The 10,138-nt window shown below is 40.3% G+C and overlaps 1 pseudogene across 1 annotated transcript; it reads right to left on the reverse strand.

Moving 5' to 3' along the window:
- Nucleotides 1–1,397: 1,397 nt before the first annotated feature.
- On the reverse strand, nucleotides 1,398–8,501 carry LOC145489441 (ATP-binding cassette sub-family C member 4-like; annotated as a pseudogene). The gene is made up of 6 exons (XR_014049595.1): nucleotides 7,972–8,501; nucleotides 7,169–7,551; nucleotides 4,813–6,158; nucleotides 4,079–4,649; nucleotides 3,278–3,414; nucleotides 1,398–2,467 (listed from the first exon to the last, which is right to left on the reverse strand). The product of XR_014049595.1 is annotated as an ATP-binding cassette sub-family C member 4-like (transcript).
- Between the last annotated feature and the right edge of the window lie 1,637 nt (nucleotides 8,502–10,138).

Raw genomic sequence — 10,138 nt, forward strand, 5'->3', positions numbered from 1 at the left:
TTCGAAACGAATAACATCGATTCGCATTCCATCGAGTGAGATTTATAATGTTTATGAACATTAGGGTGCTGAGACTGGGTTTATACTATCGGTCGACATGTCGGTCAGCATATCGCCGATATGTCGGCCGATATGTCGAACGATAGCCGACCGAGTGTCGATCGCAGTCGGCCGCATGTCGGTCGACTATCGCAAGTCACTCAGTATACCAAAATATTTCACGGCTTACAGAACAAAGAATATTTAAAACTGTCATAGAAAAGGAAACAAGCTACTTAAAACCTCTCCTCAGTTCCTGTGCATCGGACTGAAGACAAACACGCTTTGTTCAGTAACTGCAGTTTATTGATCGTTTACTAGATGACGACATGCAGTTTGAAAAAAAAAAACCATTCTTTTTCAATTTCCAAGTTTTGTTTTTCAAAACGTTTCCACCAGCCAGAGATCAGCTCTGGCTGAATGCAAAGGTTTACACACACTTGTCAGTTTTTTCATGGAATTAATCCGCAACATTAGTAAACGCCGATGATGCTATAACCGTGAGTTGCAAACAATAGTCAACCAATCAGAGCGCGTGCTTTATAACCATCGATGTTTAAACTATGCTTTAACAAAATGTTCGGTATAACGAAAAAAACTTTCGTCTAACTTATTGTCATAGTTTCGAAGACGTTAAATATACTGTATCCCGAATGTGACCGAAACAGATCAGGATTCGAAACCCTAGCTTATAATACACCATTCATTTGCTCCCAAAGAAAAATTACTCATCATTCACTCAGATACAACAAAGATAAATTTGTCTTGTCCTTTAGTTTGGTGACGGCCGAAATAACGACTAGAAGAATTAAAAGACGGTAAAATTATAGCACGCCATACACCGACTTACACCGGGTTGACGAGACAACAACTTTGTTGCAACTTCATAACCAATAGAATATATTTTCGTAAGGCAGACTATAATTCAGGGCCTATTTAATGAAATTCCACCCCCTAAATTCAAATCATGCTTAAGGCAAGTGATTATATAAAAAAAGGAAAGGTATCATTCACCGATCACAAAGAAGTTCATAAAACAGGACAGGGTGTTTAAGTCTCTTTGTGTAATGTTCTTTGATGAGATTGTTCCTGACTTTCGCTATATATAGCTCAGTTTCTTAATTCTTCATTGCTTTGCCTATAAAATGTATCTAGATGCCCTATATAGTGTAAATAAAGAATTGAATTGAATTGAATTCTAATAGATCTTTTTAACTTGGGCGGTTTTTTTGCCCCATTTCAGACCATGTGATGATATTCTTGAGAATTCTTATATTCAAATGGTCGCGTGCATCTGACTTAATAATTTTCAAATTGATCAAAGGACAATTCTCTAGAGAATATCACGTGGTCTGTAATGGATGAAAACAAACCGCCCAACCTAGAAAGTTCTATTGTATATGGTACCTGCTACTGCTTATTTTCGATAAGCAAGAAGTAAACAGCCACCAACAATTGATTCAAATGGAAAGGGGTCTGTACATAACACTGTTCTGTCATCAAAGAGGGAACCGGCCTATCTAGATATCTGCAACTAGAGCCATTTCATTCAGAGCACCTCCTTTCTTATTAACTAAACTGTCAAATTTATCAAATTCGTCAACTTCCCCACCTTTCAAAACCAAAACCATGTCACAGTCTTTGATGGTACTTAAACGATGAGCTATAGTGATTACTGTGGATTCTTTTAGTTTCTCACGCACTACGTTCCAGATTGTTTGTTCTGTTTCTGGATCCACATGTGCAGTGGGCTCATCCAAGATGACGATCTTGCTTTGCTGTAACAGCACACGAGCCAAGCAAATTAACTGCCGCTCTCCTACACTGACATTTGCTCCATGTTCTAACAGCTCGTAATCCAGCTTTCCATCTAGACTTTCTACCAACTCTTTCAGTTGCACCTTCTCCAAAGCTCGCCACAAATCTGCATCTTGCAACTGCTCCAAGAGATCAAGATTTTTCCTGAGCGATCCACTAAACAAGACAGGGCTTTGGCCAAGAACGGATATACATCGTCGAGCGTCTTGGAGATTGATCTGTTTGATTGGAATATCATCGACCAGTATGTCTCCATCAGCGTCAGGCATGCGCATGAGCGCTGCCACAAAAGATGACTTGCCTGCACCTGTGCGGCCTGCAACACCGATCTTTGTTCCTCCTTTGATGTTAAGATTGATTCTCTTCAGTACTTGAGGGCCCCCCGGATAGTACGTTAATGACACATCTTGAAATGTGATATTTCCTTCGTGTGGCCAGTGTTCTGGGGGAAGCCTATGCACTTTGTATCCAGGTTCTGAGTCAAGTTTGGTGTACGTCATTACTCGTTCAACTGAGGTCATGAAATTCTCGACATCCGAGGTTTTTCTGACAGCGTATTGAGTAGCTATCGAAGTTTGGATGACATAAACAAGGGCAAGTCCCGCCCAAGCTGATTAAAACAAAAGACAAAAGAAAAGAGATTATTCAGATTATTCACTTGTATCACACCTATGGGTATGTTTCTACAGTTTTGACAAATAAAAATGCCTTGCCTTACGATACAACTTTCCGCTAAATAATCTATTCCCCGTTATCGTTTGACGGATATTCCCCTTCTTTTGATGGGTTAAGAGACTGCTATGTCACCTGTAAATAAACTGCCTTAAATAACTCTTTGCTACTGTGCTTAATCGTGTCCTGTAAGCTTAGCCTCAGACTATACAGTGACTATAATATTCTACTCGTGTGGAGTTCTATCCAGCACCTCTACCAAGACAGCATGCGCTCCTCACACTCAGGGATAAAAGAATTATTGACCTATGTTATCGCATCATCGCTCAAAAAAGGAAGGAGAATTTAGACCAAGGACCTCCGAATTACAAATCCAGCGTCCTAACCACTAGGCCACGCCACCTCCATCATAAAAGAATAATTAAACTTTGATATCGTATCATGGAGATATCGCTGCAATCCGGTCCGGCTTTTGCCACCGGGAGCGAAAACTGAGCAAACTGGCGACGAGAAATGTAAGGCTGCTCTATTTGCAGGCTGCGATTATCCCTAGTAGTGTAAATTGTTCGTGTTTCAATTTTCGTTTAACCAAAATTGTAATCTTCGCAAGTCTCTGCGATGAACCACCATAAACTATGAAACGTGAACAGCAAACCGATAGTTAATTAAGAAGTGGCCTATGAGGCAGACCCTCAGAATAAGTAACATCTATTATGCCGATTTTGATTTACATTACAAATGCACCTACCAGCATCCTGAGACACCAAACCAGCCGCCAGAGACACTGCACCGATTAACATGGATGCGAGAAGGTCCAAGCGTACACCAAGCCATCGCCCACTGGCCATTACCATAATATACGACTGATTATGAACATCTTGATATCTAACGAAGAAAAAAACGCACTAAGTAAATGAACTTATTTTTTGACTGAAAAAAAATACTTCATTGATGATTGGCTGCGAGCAGGCCAATTGATCGTTTATTTTTAATTTGCACTGCAGTGCAAATTAAATTTTTTCATGTAATTTTCTCAGTCACGGCGTCTTATAATAAATGAGTAATCTCATGACAGCTTGAGTAATTCAGCATTTACAATACTCGTGATATTTGGGGATTTTCAAAAATCACTCGTAGCCGTATAAATCGCTAAGTGCACTCGCATTCATACGATTACATATACTAATAAATGAAATTAGTCCTAATCTCAAAACCACTACCTTAATAATCGCATCAGCTGTAGCAGAGGAAGTCTATGAGGGCGAATCACAATGGGCAATTTCTTCTGTGAGACGCGCCTGCAGGGAATCATGGTAGTTGCTTTCATCAAAACAAATATCCAGTCAGAGATAATGAATACAACTACCATGATTCCCCGCAGGCACGCCTCATAGTGGGAAATGTCCATTGGTCTTGGTTTACTCTGTGAAATAATGATAAAGTGGCGCCTGATTTTTACGCTAATCACCAAACGTAGTATAAAAAATCAAAGCAGATGCGCTTTACGTTCCAAACTCTAGTGAAAACCCAATAGAGGTTGTAAAATCACCTGTGAAACTGATCCACGAAATCTTTTTGTCTGCCTCTTGTTCGAATCGTGTCCAGTCCATTCAAGGTCTCGGAAAAGTGAGAGAAGACTGGGCTACGGCATATTGACTCCAACCTTTTGAGCTCTCTGGACGTCTTCAAGTAATACTTGGAGATGTACAAGACTAACACAATCAACGGAACAACAAGAAATAGAAGCCAAGGATTTGTAACAGTTGATATGATTATTGATGCAAGCACCAACAAGACTCGCTGGATAGATACTAGAAAAGTCTTGGGCAGCAACTCGTCAAGGCAGCCTATATCTTTAGAAAATCGATTGAGTATTCTTCCCACGGGATTTGAATCAAAGAATAGAACCGGTGCTTGTAAAATAGCTAAAACCATCTTGTCATGAAGACACTCTGAACATCTTAAGGAAACAAAAAGAAATCCGCAAGCTCGCATGAGGGCAGAGATAAGGGACGCACCGACGAGATAAGCATAGATAGTTAGGTTTGTGCTGTCTTTCTGATCTTCTGGTAGTTTCTTTGTTAGTGACGAGAGCCAGACGTTAGGAGCAACTATCATTGCTGAGAAAAGAGAGAGACGAAATAAAAATGATATGATCAAAACACTTGACATGAAGCAAATTACTTTAAAATAGTCATTGGTCAGCTGATGAGGAATTACAAACTAAAATTGTGTAGGATTGTTACGTCTGAACGACTACTGAGCTACAGTATTAACTCTTACCTTGCGCTATGAAGCACAAACAAATTACTGCAACAATTATTGACCAATGTACTCCGCTTCTAAAGTAGTTCCAGTAAAGCTTTGATGAAATCACTCCGATGGAACGATCTTCTTGTGATATTTCTAGACCTTTAGCTTCATTGGGTAGTGGCGCCATTGTTTCAAAGCCATCACCACCTTCGTTCCTCTGTTCTATCTCCCGAGCAACGCTCTCAGTATGCTTGCTATCTTTCCCAACTGTCTGATAGAACGGGTCAACAGTTGTGTTTAGAATACCTTTTTCTTTAAGTTCAGTTAAACTTCCCTTTTCCAACACGCGGCCTTTGTACAACACAATCACTTGATCAGCTTCTTTCATGTGCTGTTCTTGGTGTGATGTTAACACTCGCGTTTTATCGCCCAGTAGGTCGTTGATACATGCTTTAAAGATATGTTGGCCAACTTTAAAGTCCACGGCACTGAGAGGATCGTCTAACAAGTAAAGGTCTGCATCAGCGTAAATTGCACGTGCTAAACTAACTCTCGCCTTCTGACCTCCACTCAGAACTTCACCGCGTTCCCCAACAACTGTTTGGTCATAGTCAGGAAACCGCTGGATGTCTTCTGTGAGAGCGCATGCCTCTATTACTCTGGTGTACTTTGATTCATCGTATGCTTGACCAAACAAAATGTTTTCTCTTATGGTTCCAGAGAAGATCCAAGCTGTCTGAGGAACATAAACAAGAGTCCCTGGGAAGGTTATTGTCCCGCTAACTTCAGAGATCTCTCCAGCGATTGCTGAGAGAAGAGTAGATTTTCCGCTGCCCACTGGTCCAGTTATGACTGTTAGACTTTGTGATGCTATAAAAATTTCAATGTCTTGTAAAATAAATTCATCTTGTCGCTCGATTTGTCTGTATGTCAGATTCGACACATATAAAGTGTTGGGCTTGTCCTGCGGATTTTTTTCTAGGTCAGGATTGAATGCTATCTGCATTTTCGCCTGCTGATCTAACAGACCGTTCGTAACTTTGGTTGCCTTGCTCTCTGGGTTACTGGTGTCCTCTTTAGACTGACCACGTGAGATGGCGGGAAGGTTTTCTAAAAGAAGAAAATCTTCTATTCTTCTTAGCGATGCATAAGCTTCATATGTTTGTAGCAAAGCATTAGAAATATAAAGGCATGTTATTGATCTTGCGATAGCCATAAAACCTAGCAGCATAAAGACATTAACAGGTGTGATGGGTTGACCGGTAAGCACAAGAGTAACGACAGACAACAAGGTCGCTACTGATACTGAACTGTCCCACAAGGCAAGAACTCCTGACAGAATGGCACTTTTCTTACGGATGATGTTAATTTCACTTCTGAAAACAAAACCAAAAAGAACTATGAGGATTTACCGTACCCAAATTCGCAATCAGCCAACTGAATCAGAAGCCGTACTTATTGCCCTGTTCTGATATCCTGAGATAGCAAGTCACTGACCTGATATGGTTATGATGTCATCATGGTGTCACGTGGTTAAATTGAGGCACGTTGATACCTAATCGTTGCTTTTTTTGGTAAGCTTCGGGGACATGTCAGGCTCGTTTGGTCTTGCCATGGCCCCACCAAACTCGTCCGATGTGCCACCGAAGGGCACCAAAAGGGTATGACGAGGTGTGAATATACGACACTAGAGATAGTAATTGGTATTAAGTAGCACAAGAGCTCTATCTTTCTAACTTTCGTGATATTCTCTTTAAAAATAAATAAATAAATAACCTTTATTTACCCTCGGCAGTGTTATAGCACAAGTGCTAGTGGGGCCGAGCAAACAACTGAGACAAATAATTCCAATTTCTACGTAACATTGAACACAACATCTTTCAGCCAAAATTTAGATGTGCGAATGGTCAGCGAGGGGTTCGTATAAATAAGGGTGTACAGTACAACTTTTTTAGTGGAAATTGCGAAGAATGCCAGTCAGCAACCTACAATTTTTAATAGGATTATTGAGCCAAAAAACCAATAACACTAATCCTTTTAAAGACAACTGGCGTGATTGGGGTTCTATAAGCAGAAAGCAATTACAAACGATGAGGTAAATGATCAAACTACAACTGCAGTAAATCAAATTACTTGCACATGTGCACATGTGCTGTAACACAGTTATCAGTTAAATTTTCGATAATTTATTAGCAAATAGTTAAAACGTCAACCCATTTATTTCTCTATCGATAAATTTTGCAGATCTTAAGTCTCAGTACTTAGTTAAAACACGTGTCATATTTCAAATGGCAGTTAACTTTTGCTCAATTCTCAGCTATTATTTGAACCCCATCCAGACACTCCGAGTCAACATTATTAAGCACCACATTTGTTTTCCACCTACCTTCGTGTGTGTTTAATTTTTTTTCTGTATTCATCCTCCCACCCACGTGTTTTGATGGCGCGAATCCCAGAAACCACCTGGTTCATCAAGGAAATGCGTCGATCGGACACCGCTGCTGCGAGCACGCGTTGTGCAGCGTAAATATAGGAGAACCCAAGGAAATATGGCACAAGGAAACATAAGAAAAAGACTCCCATAAGAGATTGCCAGCCAATCAAATACACGAGTAACACTGCTATCACCACCAGGACAAAGCACGAAGGAATCGATAAGGAAAGCCACAGGACTGTGTCTTCCTCCATTCGCTGAACATCGTTTGATATAAGGTCGATCACGTGGCCTGTTGTAAATTTTAACAATGCATCCTTGCTGAGATGTAGCGTCTGCGAAACAAGAAATGCTGAATGTTAGGGTTTTTCACGAAACAAGGATTAAAGTATGTTAATATTACTTTATATTACGCTGAATCAACTTTGCGAACAATCGATGTAAAGCAATTTTCGTTTATTTTCGATGAAACGGTCAATTGTAAAATCCGTATTGAATTCTAGAGGCCACATCGTAGAACTGGGCATACCCCTTGGAGCCTACAATTGAGAGTGATGATTATTTTACTGTCAAACCTCATTAGATAATATTGAATGTCAAGAAACCAGAGGGCAATAACTAACAAAATTCCATCAGCATCAAATCTACCCTGTGGCTATTCATACCTGCGATTAGGAGTTCTTTTTTGAGCTTCACCTCGAACGCAGAGAACACACGATCGTACTGCTAAGCTATTCTACACTATTCATGCTTACCTTATGGTAAATTAGACCTTTTAAGGCACAACTGATTCTGGCACCCAACAGCTCACATCCGTAGTCTTGTTGGTGCATACTAAAAACTCCGACGACGGAATTAATACACAAAGCAAGTGTACAACCATAGAGAAGATTATCTTTCTTTGGCTCAGCTGACATCAGTATGGAAATAAGATATCCAATAGCAATGGTTGAAGAAGGGTAGAAATTGAATACAAAGCATTCGTGAATCCAATAATCAGGACATCCTTTGTCGAGATCAACTTTATGACGCTTTTCCAAAGTTTAGGCCTTTTTTGATTTCTTTTGCACTTTGTTTTTTCTTTGTTCCAGTTTTCTTGAAGCTGATCAGTCAGAAAAGAGGCAGTGTTCTCTTTTGAAAGCGATAAAAAATCATTCTCATCTAATGGTCGTTCACTGCCTATCTTGAAGATACTATTCATCCATCGAAAGAGAAGAAGAGACACAAAGCTGACTGCTTCTTTCTCTTCATTCGTGGAGATCTTCTTGTATCCAGTCCTGGCCATAACTTTTAACCTGAAAAGTAACCAAGATCAACATCAGTAGAGATCAAAATTCAAGACTCCAGTAAAACAAGTCATTTGCTGAGAAAATTGAGTGATTTCGAAGAATAAAGTAAAACAAGTCATTTGCTGAGAAAATTGAGTGAATTCCAGCAGAAAACAATTGTCACATAAGCACGCAAGCCCCTGAGGCCCAGTGGCGCCTGAAATGGAAACCTTTTAGAATCCATCATGTAACAAAATTTTCCAAAGGTAAAAAACAAAGAAGTCCTTATAAAGTATTTGCTCGGAACGTTTTGGCTGTTCCGCCCTCCCAGCAGAAACCTATCCCTAGTTTTATTTCCCAGAAAGGGTTTTTAAATCTCCCTAGATATCCAGCAGCAAAATCATCTGTTAACTTCCTAAACCTTCGACTGATAAGGTTTGGCATCGAGGCCATATCTAAATATTCTGTAGGGGATAGAAGGAGAAGTGGCGTCGAAAGCGTTTCGCGCGATTTTTTTTTCCATTTAAGGACGGTGCCTACAAAATACAAAGGTTTTTGCGCCAGGTCAGGAACTTGCGGAAAAAGTAGATCTTTGCAAGGGCTATCGGAATCGACAAAGAAAAAGAGGGTAGCCACGCATTTTTTCAAGATAATTAGCCTTGAATCTCAACAAAAATGCTGACATCAGCATTTTTCTGAAAATAGAAGGAGAGGATGTTTCTTCACAGCTTTCTTTAGAATTCGCCTTTACATACAGAAAAGCAAACACATTTATAAAGATCTGAAAACTACATGGTAAATGGTAACATAAAAACCATTTTTGGTATGTTTTTAATAACAAAATCGTTGCAACAGCACTGTTATCGTCTCTGACAGCCTTCCTCAGTTTCAGCTATCTTTTGCTCACAACCAGAAACTAATCACCTGCTGAATAGGCTTGCCACTTCCACTTCATAACATAAAATATAGAGGTAACCACGCGTTTTCTAAAGTTATTGATCCTTTTTTAAACTTTTTACGTTGCCTGTTACATTTTTTCCCGTCACCTCCCCAGTAAGTAAAACGTTTGCGTATCTCGCACTTGTTTTGCGCGCGCACTACGCCATCTGCAGGTACATGTTTACAGTTGGATTTCAGTATAATTTTCGACAGATAACAGCTAGTTTTTCAGCTGGAAGACGTTAACAGTTAGTGGTTAGCGATATACTGCTGTTCTGGTGTTCCTGGTTTAAGTACAGGTTCATTAAACTTGATTTGGTCACAGTAGGGAAATTTTGCTTTCAATTTAGTCGTGTACTTGGTAGCGTAGTTGATTGCGTCGTGTCAACCCAGCGCGCGCGTGGCGCTTAAACCATGCCTTGCGTGATGCGCAGAACGTGTGCGCACTAACAAAAGTAGGCACCGTCCTTAAGACAATCTCCCAGCTTTCCCACTCGCCAAGCAGTTGATCAACTGGCTGGGGCCACGGAGGAGGAGGGGGGAGGGGGTGGGGGAGAGGTGCCAGAACCTCCCGTATACTGAAGAACATAGATGACTTGGTCAAACGAATAATCTATCTAATGGCTGAATTGACTGAAAAGGGAGTGTTGCTTTTCTATGGCCCCAGTGCAGAAAAGCGAAAGATGACTTTATAGTTGTAATACGAAGACAGTGC

Source organism: Orbicella franksi, chromosome 6 (assembly GCF_964199315.1).
Source record: "Orbicella franksi chromosome 6, jaOrbFran1.1, whole genome shotgun sequence".
In the NCBI taxonomy this organism is placed as follows: domain Eukaryota; kingdom Metazoa; phylum Cnidaria; class Anthozoa; order Scleractinia; family Merulinidae; genus Orbicella; species Orbicella franksi.